Below are 18,676 nucleotides of genomic sequence, written 5' to 3'. Positions count from 1 at the left end.
GGTTTAGTGCAGTTCTGTGTTACAAACCGTCCCACTCAACCCTATTATTTGTTCATAATTTTTCTATTTTGAAGAAACATCCTTTGACACCTGAGCTGGATCTGCTTTTCTTAGGCATAAATATAATTGTCCCTGGTGAAGAGCATCTCCCTGACTGGTCCCATCCCCTCTGTATATATTTGAATATATAAAATATTAATAAATGATGCCAAATGTTTAATCATATCCGTTTGACTCTACAAGGCTCGGTGTATGTAGGCTTTCCTGTTAACTGCCTCTGTGATATCTACATACTGCTGATTTGTTGTTGAGCTGGAGTTTTTAAAGCAAAATAAAACTGAGGTTTACAGTTTGATTTGAATTAATCAGGTCTGATTAGACAGGAACACATCAGGCTGTTCTGGAAATCCCTGAATCTCTCTAATTCAATTTCATGTGTTATTCAAAAAGAAATAGTTCATAGCTTAAGCAAAAGTGCTATTTATTTAACACTGTTTTTTTCAGAGTGCTAAATCTTATGGAGGGGGGCATTGTGACGATGTTCAGGGTGTAGGAAAGAAAGCATTTTGTTTTATGAAAATACAGATATTTTAGAATGGAGTCACCTGCTGGTAGATCTCATAAATGTACATAAAAGGATGCCCCCTAATATTATTAGTTTGGGCTTTTTTTTCTTCCCATCACCCCGGCTGTCCATCCAGGAAGCTTTGATAGCTGGAGCCACAAAACCAGAAGACTGTATTTAGTTTAATAAGCCAATTTGAAGAGAAAGGTTGGAATTATGTATGGCAGAGGACAATTATGCAAACTAAATGATTCTTCAATTAATAATGAGATCCATGAAAGGCAAAGGAGACAGGATGCTCCTGTGAGAAGGAGAAGGCTCCTGGTCCCCACCACGGCGTGGAGGGACGGAAGCGGGGCAGGGGCAGCTCCCGGACAGAGCCTGGAGGGGCTCTGTGGTGGCATCTCTCGGGGGAAGCCTCCAGTGGAAGCTCGGCATTCCTGGACAGGATTCCCTGGGATGCTCTCCATCTCCCAGAGCTCTGTCAGGAAGCGGCCAGCCGGGCTGGGTGAGCCCACCCACATGAGGACGGAGCCGGGGAGGTCGCAGTCCCAGCCCTCCCTTCCCTTCCTCCCCGTCCGGAGCCGCCAGCTCGGCCTCCTCCAAGAGCTCTGGTCCCTCTTTTCCGTGCCTGGCTGAGCCAGAGCAAGCCCTAAGTCAGAGATGGTGAAGAGCCAACAGTTCGCAGCCTGCAGCAGCGTGAGGAGCCGGGGGGAGAGCAGGAGCGCCGGGAGAAGGGGAAGGAGCGATTATCGGGAGTGATTGTTCGGGAGGGCAATAGTGGGAGGTGCTGTAAGTGACAGGGATTCACTACGGGACGCAAATCACTTAAGGCAAAGCCATTAGGATCAATTTAAAATACCAAAGAGGGAGGCTAAAGTGACAATAGAATATTTTAATTGAAATCACAAATATCATTCTGGCTCAAAAGACCAGGCAGAGTTACTCTATCTGAACATGGGAAAAACTTTTCCTTTTTTAATAAAAAAAACCCAAAGATCAAAATGGAACTATGTTTTTTTTCCAAAAGTTCTTAAATCCCATATATATATATATATATATAATTTCTAACGTTCTCTTTTCTCTTGACTTGATGGTCATATTATAAATGTAATTAACTACATTACTAATGCTTTTACTTTGATTTTACTAGAGCCTAGGGCTGAAGCGTGGATTCAGCACATGTCCCATTAAAACAAAAACAGTTAGAGGGACAATAAATAGCACGTCCAGATAAACACTTTTATTTGTCTGTTAGTTTTCTTTATTGAGCTGAATAGCCCGTGTGCAGAGATTGGGGTTTTTAAAGACATTTTTCCAAAGCTCAAGTCCACATGATGAGATTGTTACTGGTTTTGGCAGCAGCAATGTGAACTTGGTAAAAGAGCCTGGCATGGGAATCCACCGAGCCCTGACATATCCCATTTGCCCCGAACTCTTTGATTTCTGCTCACAGAATCTGACATGTGTTGGGCATTGACCTTGCTCTTTTAAATAAGCTTATTTTAGAAGACCTCTGCAGAACGCTGTGTGTTTGGCCTCGATGTAAGCTGTTAGGGAAATGTAGTACAAACACAGAAGTTGTATGTTTTGAATGCCAGAGATGTTAAGCAGCAGAGCAGTTGGTAAAAGCTGTACTTCTGACTGCTTTCTGTGCTCTCAACACGTGTCCTGAAAGAAAAGAAAAATTATTTATCCTGCTTTCGTGTGAAGGTTGTTATTAATTTATTTTTAACAGGAAGTTCAGGACCAGACTGCTTTTTCAGTCCTACCTATTCCAACGTGGGCTCTCAGACACTCAGTGGAGCAAAAGCAGGCTTTTTGAAAAGTGGCTGTTGGGGATGTGCTGGGTCAGGGTCTCACTGCCCTGCAGAATCACCCCTAGAAATGTCTCTGCAGAGAGGTGCTCAGGTACAGGAGTGACTTTTCCTTATGGAGCAGCACCCTCACCCTGCGTTTCAGGAAGGGCTGTAATCTTCAGCGTGGAGCTCTGGTTTCCATTCATTACAGGGGAGCAGCTGGGGTGGAAGTTCAGCCCAAGAGCTGCAATCTTGCCAGTGCCAACAAGGAAACAAATCCCTGGGCCCCAACATGGCAACACACACTGGAGAGGGATTGGAACTGCCTTTAAGAAACAGGTACAAAAAATGTCCCTCGTTCAGCCTCTCTCCTCTCAAGCCACTGGAAAGCTACCAACCCCAGAAACAGCAAAAGCAGAAGAAAACTTGGAAACACTTGGGATGTTGATGTGGTGCCCACACTCCTGCAGCCTTGCCTTGGGCTTTGAGCTTTGGAGCCTGGAAATTTCATTAGCTGGACAACATGTTCCCAGAAAGGGTTGCTGTGTCACCATGCCTGAGGAAAAGGCAGTAATATTCTACAAAAAGGAAGGCAGGTATCCACTCACCAAAATAAATGTAAATTTCAATTTGTGGCCATGTGCAGCTCTTCAGGACAAAACCTGGCTCGGTGTAGAGCAAGGAAAGGCAGCTGAGCTGTGCCAGGACATTGATATCCCTGTTCCATGGCTCTGAGCACTCACCTCAGTTGGCTTCCCAAGCTCCCAGGATGGCCATGGAGACCCACCTCTGAACTGGGGTGAAAGGCTGTGAGTGTTTCAGGGAGCATTTCCTTGGCTAAAGGACTCCGGAGTGGATTTCCCCCTCTCTCCACAAAGCCTCCTCCGCGATTCAGCAGCAGCACAGGGAAGCCCTCCTGGCCCATGAATAATTCATCTCCAGCGTGTGCAGGGGTTCAGAGCCTGACCCAGGCAGTTTTTAGGGAAATAAGTGAGCATCCTGCCATCGGTGCCAGTGCTGTGGCTGCTCCGTGGAGGATGGGCTGGAGCGGTGCCATGAGCCAGCAGGAGGGATGGCAGAGCTGCTGCCCCTCCTGCAAAGGGGGCTGCCTGAGACTCCCTGAACCGTCACTCACAGGCTCATTTTGCCAGGGAAGTGGCTTTTATTTGTTGTGAGTTCTTCATACAGAACAAAACCTAAATAATGTAACATATTCTGGGCTCTGGGCAGATAAAAATTGAAAGGGCCGGGGTGTTTGTGCAAGTGGAATGATAGCGACAAGCACCACATGGGGTCCCCAAGGATGGTGTCAGGGGACTCGATCCCCATAAAATGATGAAAGACTCTGATGTAATGGTGTTCTGTGAAACAATTTGAACATAAATGCTACTTTCTGTCCCATTAGCAAATGACTGCCATTGTACCAGGATTTTTTATTTTTTTGATATGTGTTTTGAGCACACTGAGACCAAAAACTTGCATTGTGATAGTACTGCAGGAAGATTTAAAGGTTGTGGTGGACTAAAAATTGAAATGCAAATCACACTTTCCCACAACCTCCTGCTGAGGCCCAAATTTTTATGGATCAGGTCATGCAGTCCTGATGAAGAATCAGCCTTTCCTGGGATTCACAAATTAGTTGCAGTCCAAGGCATCATTTCCTACAAAAGAACTGTACTTACCAAGTGAAAGTTTGTCACTGAAGACAGTCTCCTGAACTAACATTAATTTTTCCAGCTGCAGTGCCACTAAGGATCCTTTCCCAGACAATGCAAACACACACATCACAGCTCCCCACTCTGCAACATGCTCTCACTGAATATAAACACACTGTATGTATTGATCCTCTCCCTCTTGCTTTTTTTGTTCCCCAGCGTGCAGGTGGTAAAACACTGACTGCCATGAACTTCATCAGGAAAAAAAAAAAAAAAAGAGGAAAAAGCTGTGGTTTGGAAGCAGCTGGATGGCAAACTGAAGGCTGGGAATGTGGCTGCCAAAACCACCACAAGGAGAGAGGGGCAGAGGCATTTGTGGAGCACTCTGTTTGCTAATTAATTGCTCATGGAATTTCAGGTAAGGAACATCCAATGTGATTTGTTATAATAAGGAGTGGCCTGGGTTTTGCTTTCCAGGGTGGCTATTTTCGATCATTATTATTTTTATTGCTATCATTACAAATGCCCATCTCTCTCTGGCTGGGAGCACAGTTCACAGAGGGGCTTTGGAGCAGCACAGGGCATTTTTAGCCATGCACATGCCAGGCAGTACCAGCACATATCTCCAGGCCCTGCTGTATCCCAGGGCAGGATCTGCTCCTGGCTATGAGAGGACAGATCCTTCTCAATGCTTCACCTCTCCAAACACAGGAATCTGCTGGGGGTTCCCAAGTGCTGCTTGTGGCCTCAGTTTGTAACAGTTTTGATCTGGATCTCTGTGCCCTGAACCACTGAGGATTCCCAGGAACCATTCTGGCCACTCCTTTCCCTTCCAGCTATTTAGAGGCTCCTTCTACACAAAAATGTGCTGGAAATTACCACCAGCAGCGCATCTCTGGTTTGCATCTGGTTGCCATCCTGCAACTTTAACCAGTCCTACAACTTTTTGCTAATTAGCTCCCAGCTAATGGTGATCCCTGCCAGTGCTGCAGCGTTCCGGAGTCCGTGGGCATTAACGAGAATTAGCATTTGTTGAGGGCCATGGTGGGAGCTGCCTGTCTGCAGCATTTCAGGGGTCCCTGTTGCTGGAATGTTTGATTGCCTCCTCCAGTAATTAGCACTGACACTGAGCAAGTTTTTCAGAGGTCTCACTTGGCTGTGCAGAGACCAAAGACACACAGGGCTCTGTCTGTGGTGAGCAGAGGCCAATAATAATGTATTTCCCAAAAATTATGTATTCCCCAATAATAATGTATTTCCCTGCTTTTCTCCACTCCCCTGGCACAGGTAACAGAGTGCTAAGGATGGAGTCAGTGGCTGTGCTGCTGCACTTCTCCCTGCTTTGTTGTCCTGCATGAAATGCTCTTTCACTATTTTTTAATGCGTAGAGAACAATTTAAACATTTTAACTTAAAGTCAATTCCCTCCTTGGTTTGGGAATATGATGGTAGTTAAAATGCTTCAGGAATTTGGCACACCAGCAGTGAATAACTCTGGTGGGCCCTTCCACGCCTGTTCAAAAGAGGGTGAATAATCAGAATTAAAGCCCAGGGAATACAGAGAAATACAGGCCCCTTGTAACCCTTGAGGGGTGCATGAGCACATGGCTGGTGTTTCTTTAGGAGCACCAACTGCCTGTTTGGAAAAAGAGGTGCTGGGAATGTCGCGGTGTCCCTGGTCAGTTTCCCAAACGCGCTCAGCGGGGAGAGGCACGCGCTGCACATCCCGCCCGCGGCTCCAGCCTGGCCTGGCACTGCTAAAGGAGCTTTTTCCATGTGCTACCGTGCAGAGGAAGCTGCTCTCGCCCTCACCCTGAGGAAGATGAGCTATAGGAATATACAAGGGGCTTTTTTTATAGCTCGGGGCCCAGGAGGGGAAGCAGTGGTCATGAGCAGAGGCTGGAACTTGGCTTGTTAAGTAAATCTCAGACTGTAGCTGGTTTTAATTTATTTTTTGTTTTATGTGCAGGAGACTGGGCCTTGCAGGCCTGGCTAATATCAAAGCCTGGGGTTTTGTAGATTTTTAATCAAGGTCCACTTTGGGGGGTTCTGCTTTTGGGGCATGCGGACGTGTAGGATTTTTTTTGTCATGTTTTTCATTTTTTCTTGCTGCAGTGTCTGGATTTCTTTAGTTCAACTTTTCCATTCTTCAGACCGAGCCAAGTGAGCGATTTCAAATTACCCAGCACTTTCCAGAGATGTTTTTTTTTGGTTGTTGTTTGGGGCATTTTTGGTTTGGGATATTTCTTTTTTTTCTGAAGCGGACTTGCAGTCCAGTTTCTCCGAAAATCACAGATGGCATTGCAATCCTACCCCATTGCCTCTCAATAATTTGGCATTCTTTGCACTGTCTGAATAGTTTATTGTTCATCAAATCTGTATGAAAGGAATTTTATATAAATTTTTTGTTTGTTTCGTCCCTCTGCTGGCAGGAAAAGTAAATCCCAAAGTATTTCAGCAGGTGCTATTAATATGCAAATAATGGAGAGTACACTGGGTCTAATAGACCTCCCAACTACATGGGAGGTGTCGCTGTTGGAGCAAATTAGCTTTCTGTAATTTGCATGCTTTTCACAGCCTCCTGGGATTATATTTTAGATCAGAGACAATAAAAGCATATGCTGTTAGTTTTAAATGTAACTAATTTTAGACTTTGAAACCATTTTAACCTAACTTCTTAGTGTTAAACTGTTATTTGCACAGAAACTTTCCACAGAGCTTGTAATTTGCACACCCTTTCTATTCCCCCATCAACTGCTCCATCTCTCTTTCCAGGTTGAAAGAGAAGAAGGGAATCTACCAGGTGGCAGCATCTGAAAAACAGGTATTTCTCACCAAATCCAGATTGTCCTACCCTAGTTCTGAGTCTGCATTCAGGTCCTGATGGGGTCTAGATTAAGCTTTTTATGTCAAACTTCTTCCCTCCCATTTGGCATCTCCGTATGGTGTAAATCCATCCCAGAAGGATGCTGTGGCTCCTGCTGGCCGCTCACGCAGGGAAGAGGCTGCTCCTACCATCAGAAAATCTTCTTTGCTCACCCAGAAAAGCAGAGTCCCTGAGCTGCTGTGGCACTAATGCCCAGTGTGGCTGTGCCTGGTGAGAGTCTGTTGGGAAGCTCTGTTTGGAACAAATGGGAAGAAAAGCAGGGGTTTCACAGCAGGCTCAGTCTGTAGAGTCACACATTACTGACTTGTACTGGCACATTATCCATGGCACTTCCCAAGAGGTATTGAGAGCAGAAATTCCACTGTTGATGCCTGTGCTTTGGGACAGTGGGAATGATGGGGCCTATGGAGCTGTGTCTGTGTTCCAGGTGCTGCCATGGCTGCTTTGTGTTGGACTGGCCAGGTGGGTGACACAGGACAGCCACGCAGCCCTGCCCCTTGTCCCCACCCTGCCCTTGTGGAGCTGGTAGAACCCAATTTCTGCTGCATGGAAGGAAGGCTGTGAGGGCTGTGAGAGGAGCTGCAGACAGAGCTGTCAGTCTGGGGAAGGTGCAGAGGCAGCCCCTGTGTTTTGTCCCAGTGCCCAAGGGTGAGATTTGGGAGTTCCCTGTGGCACAGCTGCTCCATTGCCCATAGACCTCTGTGCAGGGTGTCCAGGTCACTGGGGCTTGTGGGGTGGTGGCCATCCTTTACTTCAGAGCTCAGGGGCAGGATCAGATGTGTGGAGGAGGTGGCAGGCAGCTGGAGATCAAATTAACTTATCAAATTTATTTCTGCCACGGGAAAGGTGAGTGTGGCATGAGAGAGTGATTCTTAGAGGGGTCCTTTGAGACAAGAACCTCTTGGGATGCATCTTTGGCTCTACAGCAATGTGTGGTGAGACTCATCTGAATTTTTGGGGCCACAGCTTTGCCAACAATGTTTCATAGGTGTGTTTCACACAGACAACATATAGAAGCAGTCTGTTTCCTAAGGAGTGCTCTTAAAGCTGGAAAATGCTGGGTGCTAATTTTTTTCTCTCATCTCACCCTAAATATTTTCTAGCATTAGTACCAGTGACTTCCCATTTCTGCTGCTTTTTATTAATGGGATATTTTTATTAATGACTTGCCTGTTATAAGCCTGGGCACTGGAGTTGGAAGCACTTGCTTAATTTAAAAATGAAAACAAAAAGAAAGAAAAAAGTGCTCTGATTACTCAGGTGTCGACAGAAAAAAACTGCGATGTTGTGCCAGATGGCTGCATTTGTGAAGCAGAGTGTAGTCAGAATGAAAGTGGAAGGAGACAAGGCAAGTGTACATCAGGAGTGTGAAAACATGACCAAAATACCTTCAGCCTTGTTTCACCAACACTGGATTAGGAGGCAACTGTGGTGAGATGCAAGCAAAGAAAAGCAGAAGGGGACACTGTTTGGAAAACAAAAATGTCTTTCACAAAAGCTTTGAATTAGCAGAAATCAGGAGGTTTTGCATTAAATGGGCCAGTGCCTCGGAGCGCTGTGCCAAGTGGCACTGCGAAGTGCCACACGTGACAGAGTAAAACAGCGATGGCAGCAGGTTGTGTCGGGCCCAGGGTGCACGAGGTGCTGCTGCCAGGCATTGCCGAGTGCCCGCTGTGCCCGGCGGCTCCAAGGCTGCCCAGCGCCTGCCATGGCTCCATGGAAGGGTTTCCCAGGATGTGGGAGCTGTGCTGGCTCCTCCCTCTGCCCGTGCCCACAGGTGGCACCCGGGAGCCCTCGTGGCAGGGGTCTGGGTTGTGTGCACCCCAAAGTGGGCGCTGGTGACACCAGCACTGGCTGGTTTGTGCCTCAGGCTCTTTGGACTCGTTCCCCACCTCCTGCAGAAGCTTCACTCAACTTCTGCTGCCAGCCAAAGTCCGTGCCAAGCTTGTAAAAGCCGAGCCCTTGGCAGGCCCGTGGGCAGGGGCTTTGTTACCCTTTTATATCCTGAAACAGAGTCTGGGCACTTTCAACTTTGCTTCCATCCTGACACTTTTGGCTGTCACACAGGGAAAAGTTTAGTGTAGTTTGATCTCAGATCACGAATCCAAATTTTATTTTTTTTCCATGCTTAAGCATGGCTGGCTCTGCCCACACTGCTTTGGGGTTCTACCCTCTCTCCTCCTCTGTGGTGTCTCAGGGGAAGAGGAGGCTTTGACCTGGGCACAGAGGGGCCACTCTGAAGGTGTGGCCTCTTGTCTCTTAGCCTCGGTTGTCTCTTGGTTTGGTGGTGCTTGGGTTTGTCACCAGAGTCTGAAATCCTGGTGTTCTTAGGCTGAATTTGATTAGAACACGGCCAGGAAAATCTGCGGTAATTTTCACCCAAACCATTTCCACACATCTGCTCACCTCCCCAACCCCAAAACTACTTCCCCTGTTCACAGATACTTTCTAGCAATGAACTTCATCCAAAGACACTGAAGGTAGGTTATGTTTCCAGCAACGGGTACAGAGAAAGTGGCAGGAACATGGATCTTCCTCTGATCCCTGCTCTGGTACAGCTAAAGCTTGAATGTGAGTTTCATTCTTTTATTTTTATAAAATCTGAATTTCTACACTAACTTTGGATCAAAAGTTTATTCTCCACACCAGGAAGATGTTTTGGGGTTTTTTTATTTGCTACAAACTGCATTGTCTTATTTGGGAAGTATGTTCACAATTGAGAAAGAATTGCCTTTATTAACAAATCAAAAGCCTGTGCTGTCAAAACTGAAATCGTTCTACCTTTTTATGTGCAAATTAGAGCTTCTGTCAAACCTTCAGCCATGGTGCATTTAATTTGTGGAAATATAAAAATATCTGGCTTAATATTCAAATATTCTGCATGAGGAAGGAAATATTTGAAGTGATGCATTGCAGTCAAGATTCTAGAAAAATCAGATTTGAAAGAAATAAAGTAGTGCTTTAACAAAATTTATTTTCCCTACTTTTGCCAGAGTTCAGAGCAGTCCTTAGAAGTGTGTTGAAGTTATACAGGTGTCTGAATATCTGGTTGGATCATGGCCTTTGGGAGTGAACCAAGCTAAATCTAAGTGTGTCCAGGGCAGTGGAGCTACATCCGCTAGGACAACTATTGGTTCCAGCATTGTAACTTGTGTTTTGGAAGTAGAAAGGGTAAAATTCTGATTATCTGAAGCTGGGCCCTGGTTCTATATTTAGGTTTCCAAACAAAGAGCTGTGTGCCCAGCAAGGTGGGGCACTGATGGACTGAACCTGAGCTCCTTCCAGCACAAACAGTTTGGGTTTGAGCCTGAGGCAGCCCACACTCACCCTGAGCCTGGAGCTGATGGTTTCCTTCTGCTCTTTGAAGCAGCTTCTCCTGCTGGGCCTGGTTCTGTTGGGAGGACAAGGAAAACCCTGCAGAACCACCTGCAGAAACCCTTTTCAGTGTGCTCAGTGTCTTCAGCTGCATTTTGGCTGATTAGGGCTTTTCCTAGCATCCCAGCAGGTACTTCCTGTTGAATTCCCAGCCCTCCTGTGACCCAGGAGCCTTTCCCATGGCTCTTCAAGAGGAAGAGCCTGTCCAGGCAGGCTGTGTTTGCCCATCGTATTTTCCAATCACATATGAGAATATCTCATCCTGTTTTGGGGAGGTTTTAATGGGGTCCCTTTCACCTCATTATTTCCAAGGCCTGAACCAGGAATTTTTGCTCTTCTGCAGAACTGAGAGGAGAGGAAAGGAAGTGTCTGTTCCTTGAGGAGCAGCTTCAGTTCCTGAAGGGCCAGTGCCATTATCCCACAGAACAGGCCACTGTGGCCAGGCTGGGATGTGCACATGGAACCCCAGTGCAGGTGTTGTTTCCAGCCACCTGGCTCCAGCAGAAGAGCCCTCCCCACCACACCAGTCGGGTCACAACCACCCACTTCTGTGCAGAAGGTGCAGAAAATAGCCCATGATTTGCTGTCAACTCTCAGAAGCTCCTTTTGGGGGTGAATTATTGTCTGCAGGCATCCAGAACACTTGCTCCCCTACAACTTTATTGCTAATGTTGTCAGCAATGCAGAATTCCAGCATCCAGGGTTTTACATTTAGTTCTTCTGGCTTATCTCTCCAAGGGGGCTCCTACAGGCTGAACGTGCAGTGCACTGCATGTGAAGGTGTTTATTAGCCCATTACCCATAATTAATGGCAAGGCAGCTACTGAGGCTGTGGGCTGTCCCAGGCAAAGCCTGCACGTTCTCTTTTCATACCCATGCCCCAGCATGAATTATATCATGTTCATATTCAGCCTCTCACCATCAGAGACCAACAAAGTGGTTTGGGTTGGGAGCTCCTCTTTCAGGCCATAAACATATGATCCAGCCACCCCATAAAGTACATTCCTCCAGCTTTCCATGCATTCTCAGGCATAGCTGTGGCACACAGCGGGGTTTGAGTCTGGTCCCTGCAGCTGGAGAAATCCTGCCCAGCACAGCTCTAAGGCACGGAGTGAAGCAGGCACTGGAGCTTCACTGGTGAGTTTTGCCTCTGCTGCAGTCACAACTTCCATTATTTTGCCAAAATAATGGATACTGTGCTGTCCCTCTGCTTCCATGCAGGGATTCAGGGACAAAGCTCTCTGAATGGCACAGTTTGCTGCGATGGGAGGTGAGGGCACTGGTGGGCCAGGCACCTCCCTGGCAACTCCTCCCCTGCCAGGAGTGCTGCAGCCTCGTGCACTTGATCCTTTAATTGGCCCATGTGCAGGCTGGACAGCTCTCTCTTTATTATTGTTATTATTATGCAATCAGACGCTACTTACCTTCAGAATGTGCTGGAGATGCACTATTTATACAGAAACCGTGTACACCGAGGCCCATTTTCTCCGTGGTGATTGCAGATAATGTGGAAAGCTCTGCTTTGATTCATTAGTAGAGCAAAAGACATAGTCAGGATTATTTGGTATAATTCACAGCACTTTAAAATGCATATATTTTCATAATACTCTAACTCTACCACTTGGGCTGGTAACTCAAGCTTGCTGTGGTGCTGTCGTCTTAAAATTAGGGTGGTGCCATTTTTTCACTGGAACAGGCCAACCCAGAGGCTCATTAAGTGTGGGATTTGTGGTGAGTGACGGTTGTGCAGTGTTTGTAAAACTGCTCAGAGCTCAGGAGGATCCTTGGCACCTCCAGAGCCCTCAGAGTGAAGGGCTTGGGGAAGCAACATGCTGCAAACTTGTTCTCATACAGCCGTAGAATGGTTTGGGCTGGACGGGAACCTTGACAATTGTCCAGTTCCAAACCCCAGTAAAGGCACAACTCAGGGGGAAGAGAAAAAAAAAAAAAAAAAAGGAATTTTGTTTATTGGGTTGAGAAACAGAACCACTGAGTTAATTTTAATGAGTTCATTTTGTTTAGGATGAAAGTATCCTTTAGTATTTCTTTTGGATAAAAGTTTGTGCTGCGTATACTCAGTGTTGTTTTCTGACAAGGTCAGTAAGCAAAGCTCCTCAGATTAGCATTTCTTACTTCACATCCTTGCCTTTCTTGCCTTATCAGGACCATCCTTGGGCTGCACTGACCTGGACATGACTTTATCCAAGCCAGTGCTGGATGAGCCTCCAGATTCTTGCCACTTACATTCACACAAACATCCAGTTCCATCCTGTGAAAGTCTCTGAGTTTAAGCCCAGCTTAAAGACAGTTTCAAAAACTCTTTCTAACCAGTGGTAACCTTTGGCAAATCCTTACCATTTCCAAGTGTGGGTACAGATTTTTTTTCTAAAAATGCAGATGGCAATTTCTGACAGCCATTTACAATTTTTTCACCCAACCATCATGTGCACATAGACCTCACCACCCTCACAGCAAGGCTTGTCCACTGGAGACAGGATTTAAAATATCACTGCTTAAGTGATTAAACACACCTGAGACCACCATGTGGGGGTTTATCCTTTTCTCCTTTCACCACTCATCTCTCTGGGACTTTGCTGGGCACTGTGGGGTATTTGCCCACCTCTGGAAATCAACTGTATAATTTACATGTCTGAATTCAGTTGCTTGGTGACCAGGGCTTTTCTTTTAGTACCATGGATTAAAATGGTACTAAAAGATGGTTACTAAAAGATGGTTACTAAAAATGGTACTAAAATTCTCAGGTTCCAACTGTCACATGAAAATCTTCCTCAGCCCATCCTGGGAAAAGGCAATGTGGTCAGACAAGCTTTTTCCTCAGTTCCCAGCTTTTTGCACCTTGAAACCTGAGGCTGCCCATGTACCTCATTTCCCAACTCAATCCCTCTAATGAGTTACATATTTTTAAATAATTGTCTGAAAAAATGGACAGAAATTGTGACGATCATTACCAGTGAGAAGCTGCCTTCACTGCTGCCATTTCCCCATGTATGTATTTGCTTCTCTGTCTTAACACCTGAAATGTTTGGGAAAAAATTTAAACATGGCCAATGACCGCATTTAATGCAGGAGTTTTCACACCTCTGGGCTCTGTATTTATAGCTCTGTCATGTTTCTTTCTTGTACTGACCTGGAGAAGAGGATTTTTTTTCTTATCTGATGAAAAGGTTGTCTGTCATGATGTGGTTATTGCAGCACAAAATATTGCCTAAAACTTGACCCTGAACAAATTTTGTACAAGGACAGTTTACCCCAGAATTCCAAAGGAGGTGAAATCCTCCTTGTGCTCTCCAAAGAGGGAAGCTGCTTGGGGTAAATAAAACCGGGGTGAGTCTCAAAATCTATCAAGAAGCCTCAATTTTAAATGCAGTGTCTGATCCTGGCTGAAGCCACTCTGCTCCTGGTGTTAGTCCGCTGTACTTGGAATTTAATGTGGATTGACAAGGATTTTCATTGATGGGTGAGTCAGAAATTTAAAAATTACATGTAATAATCATTGTGTGTGGCTTGGAAAACATTCAAGGTACTTTTAGCCTTCTCAAATGACAATTTGAGAAGGCTAAATGTTCAATTGAGAACTCAATGTTCAATGAGTGTTGCCAACTAAAAAGAGGAATAATTTCTAATGAATTAGGACCTTCACAAATTTCCCATCCCTTTCCATTCACATTATCCATGAACAGACTGTGATTTTTTTTAATTTTTTTTTTTCCATTAGACATAATTATTCCCAAAGTCTTTTGTGGAGGGAGAATAACTTTTCCTGCCTCTGAGACATGGTACATGTGAAGCAGACAAGAGGGGCTGTGCTTACAGACTGCTTACAGGGGCTGGTTCTTTTCCCTGGTTGAATGGATGTGACTTAGGGAAGTTTCTCCATTTAAGCTGTGTTATTTGTTCAGAATTTCTCTCTGCAAATATTTTAAGTGTTCTGATCCATTCACTGTTAGAATGGCTGGAGGTAGCAAATGCAACCCCTGGCCCGCTGAAATGCACAGGAAATATTTCATACAGCAGTGCAGGACTTTATTCTTCCAAAATGCAGAATCCTTAGTTAAGGGCTCTACCATAAAATATTTACTCAGTCTGCTGAGTCCCTCATCTGCCACTGCTCGTGGGCCCTTTATGAGCAGTTACGTGAGCTCCTTCCCACCACTGTAAACAGGAACCTTCACTCTGGTAACTTTTTAAGAGCGGTAGTAAAAAAAAAAAAAAAAAAAAAAAAAAAAAAAAAAAAAAATGAACGTACTGAACTGCTGTCCAGTTCCTTTTAAAGTCGAGTGCGTGAGGCAGCCCCACTCCCCTGGCCAAAGGGAGGGCTGGGTGGTTGGTTTTTCAGTGAGACACAAAGCCAAGAGGGCTCTGTTTTCACATGCTAATGAAGCCCAAGGTGACAGGAATTTGGCAGAGCCTGATCCCAGCAGCTGCAGGCCAGGATGGAACTGGCCAGGGCATTACACTGAAGCATCACTGAACACAAACCTACAGCCTGCTCCTAGAACTTTATCAGAAATAAATCCAGTGCCAAATGCCCTCGCCATAGCCCAGGTTTTTGGCTAAGTCTTTTTCAGATTAAGTGATAAATATTTTGGTAATTTAAGAGCCCAGTGTCCAGACCCTGGATCATTTGCTTTCTTTCCAGAAATACTTCGGAGGTGCTCAATGCCCAGTGAGCTCCCGGGTGAATTGTCAGTAAAGGGTACACTCACCCAGAGGAGATGCATTTCAGAGCACTTGTGCTGTGCATCATTGGGGATCATCTTCAAACCTTACCAGTGCTCCAGAAAAGAAAAATAAGAAAAATGGTCAGAGCAAATTATAAACTTCAAAAGCAAATTTTTGAAGTTCAGCTCTTGTGTGACAACTTCATCCCCCTGAGGCACAAACAAAATTGCCCCACTTCCAAGTCAGTGGGGCTGCTCTGAATCCCAGTTTGGGGATGCTCTGACCATTCAGGTGCCACAGGAGTGGTGGCTCTGTCCCAGGAGTGCCACTCACTGCACTGGGCACAGGAAGATGTGCCCACAAACAGCTCCTGCACAGTAAAACCAAACAGAAAGACCAACCTCTGCCAGACCAGGTGATTTATTTACCTTCAGGTGATGTGTGGTTGTTCTTTGCCACTTCTTTCTGGACAGGAATTCAGCTCTGCATTTTAACAGAAAACACTGGAAATAAAACATTTTCAGGTGAGAGGAGAAATTTCAAGTTCCTTAAGATTACTGTGAAATCAATAAGTAAACAAACACAGGGTGTGCTATTCAGTCACCTCTCTTTCCTTTTTTCCCCCCAGAAAGCCATTTCCAGCTGGATTTTCCCCAAGATGTTAATATTGTGCTGGGTTTAATGCTGACTGAAGCAAGGTAGCAAGTGGTTATTGCAGGCCTGACATGCCTGTTCTGCCAGGGAACAGCGTGAGCTTTCAACTCAGAAAACAAGGTGAACTTTGTTGGGTCATCAATCTGCTTTTGCCTGCCTTGGCCAGGTATGTGCTCACAACGAGGATGACTTTAATTCAGGATCAGTTTATTTGTACTTTCCTTAGTCAAGGCCTGAGTGGTAAGGGTGGAAAGTGTTCAACCCCAAGGTTTTGGTTTTTTTCCTGGAAAACAAGTTCTTCTTTTGAAGAACTGGTCTGAAGCTTGTAGTGGTCGCTTTGTAGGCAGTTTGCTCACAGAGCTGATGTTCCTGATTGTGAAACAAGAAGCTGAAACATTTTAAACAGAGCCAGGCAAAGGCAATCTTTCCATTTTCTGCTTCCTAGAGTGTGCTTGTGAAGTAGAATCACTCTTTAGTTGTTCCTCTTCAGCATTAATTCCTGTTCCTTCTCCTTCATTGCTCAGATCTAGTCCATCAGCTCAGAGGCAGGAATACAGCTCCATGTCTCTGTAATGTGACACAGAACCAGAAATGAAAATTAATGAAATGAAAATTAAATGGTGCCACTATGTTGATTTAGTTGGATTTTGCCTGAGAAATAATATGCAAATTAAAGCATTACTCACAAAGGTGTGCACCATACTTAAAAATATACCTTTAATGCTCAGGATGCAAACATTCCTGTTTTCTGTTTCAAATACTTCATCATCTCCATTTCCCCTTGGTTTTCTTTCTTTAAGCCTGATGCTGCTCCTAGGATGTGTGTGCTTGTATTTGTGTGCATGTGTAGGCCCATGATTGTTTCCACTGCTAAAGCTGGCAACGTAGCTACTGTTTTCCAAGCTCAGTTACTATTTTGGCAAAGCATGGGTATTTGGGGATATGAAAACTGCTCAGCCGCCTTAAGGAAAAAAATTCCATAGGTTTTTGTTTCCATACTTTCCAGTTTTCCACTCAGCAGTTGCAGGCTTTTGTTGAGAAATGTCTTTCAGTGTCAGAACTTCTGAAGAGCAAAGCCCAGCGGTGGGGAGCAAGTTCACCCTCTCTGAGCAGGACTGGCTGCTGTAAGGGGATAAATAACAAATAACACAAGCAGATGAATATTAACTAATACCAAAGCACACCTACCCCTCTGAATTGCTTTCTCTGTTCACATTCTTGCCATTTGAGCAGCAGGGCAGCACCAGCTCTCCTCACATATTGCAGCCTGAGAAAACAGCTCCAAAGGGCCAAAAGAAGCAAATAAAATGTATTTGTTATTACGGCTGACCTTAGGCAGGCAGTATGTGGAGCTGCGGGAATCATTCACGGAATCTCTGATTATAAGTATGGTGATAACTGGTAAGACTGTGCTGAACTACTGTGAAACAATTCAGGTAGTCAGCAAACAGGGCTAATTGCTAGTTTGGGGGAGACTATGGGTAATTTACTGCCCACTGAGGGCTTCTACCTAAAAATAAGCTTTTTTTTTCCTCCCTTTGGACAGCACTTGCATGTTAATGTAGAATTCCTGATGCAATTACATGTGAAGAGGACATTCAGATGCACTTCCATAAATGCCCTTCTGCTTCTCAATTACATTAACTGTCTTTGTAGATCCTTTGATAGAAACCATATTCTTCACTTTTTTTAAATAGCGAACAGGCGCTGAGCTAGACTTTGCTGTGATCCAAGATGTCCCGATCAAAGGGCTGAGGGTAACACAATAAACACACGGAAAGAAACTCCTGGTGGTTTCCAACACAAACCAACGGGGAAGTGTCAAGCGAGCAGCTACTGACAATTCCAGTCCCAAAACCAAATGTTCGTGTGCGAAACTCCACCTTTGAGAAGGAAGAACAAACACCCACAGAGTGTTTTGGCTATAATTACTTCATTTAGGGGAAAAAGAAAAAAGTGCTGGATTTGGTTTGTTAAAGTCAAGACATTAATATTTTTGGCATGTAAAGATGTAAACCAAATGTTTAAATGAAATGTCATCTCCTGAGTTCGCATTTGCCCACTGAACTATGGTGCACACCCTCCACAGACCTTCATACAATACACATTTTTCAGTTCATTGAAGAAGGCCCCTGCTGCTTCTCAAGGAAAACTAACTTGCAGAAGCAAAATAAATACTGGCGTGGCACTGCAGCAGCGGAGCCTCGGAGCACAGATGTGCAGCACTGCCGGCTTTTCCATCAGATAAGGAGCATCCAGACATAATCACTCCAGTGTCTGGGACACGGCGCACGCTGCGGCGCTGCCCAAGTATGGCCTGACAGACACATGCAGGGCTGGGAGGCAAGGAGCTGACAGCGCTGCAGAACAGGCCTGTTATGTCTATAGCCAAATGTTTGTGTAATTTAGCCTGGGCTTTGAAATAGCCTCAGAAATCGGGGCACAAATGGAGCTTTGTGAGATGTACCTGCTGCACGGGGACCTTGGCCGGAGGAGGGGCAGCCTGGGGCTGTCACACTGGGAAGCTTCCGTCACCCCCATCCAACCAGCGGGGCTGCTCCTGGAGAAAAACTTTATGTATATGCATGTGAAGGCCAGCAAGATGGTTAGAGCACCCATGTGAGGAAAAGGCTGAGAGAATTGGGGTTGTCCAGCCTGGAAAAGAGAAGGCTCTGGAGTCACCTAATTGCGGCCTTCCAGTACCTGAAGGGAGCCTGCAACGGAACATGGAGAGAGACCATTTCCAAGGGCCTGGAGTGGCAGGACAAGGGAGAATGGCTTCAAAGGGAGAGGAGGTTTAAATTGGCTGTTAGGAAAAAAATCTTCTCTGTGAGGCCAATGATACACTGGCACAGGTTGCCCAGAGAAGCTGTGGCTGCCCCATCCCTGGAAGTGTCCAAGGCCAGGTTGGACAGGGCTTGGAGCAACCTGGGACAGTGGAAGCTTGAGATGAGCTTTAAGGTCCCTTCCAACTCAAACCACACTGTGATTCTGTGATGTAAATGTGTATTTATGTCTACATATACACACACACAGAGAAACATACAGATACACACACA

This window comes from Pyrgilauda ruficollis, unplaced genomic scaffold (assembly GCF_017590135.1).
Source record: "Pyrgilauda ruficollis isolate IOZ18807 unplaced genomic scaffold, ASM1759013v1 scaffold31, whole genome shotgun sequence".
In the NCBI taxonomy this organism is placed as follows: domain Eukaryota; kingdom Metazoa; phylum Chordata; class Aves; order Passeriformes; family Passeridae; genus Pyrgilauda; species Pyrgilauda ruficollis.
The sequence above is the reverse complement of the archived record's forward strand: the minus strand, read 5'-3'. Positions refer to the sequence as shown.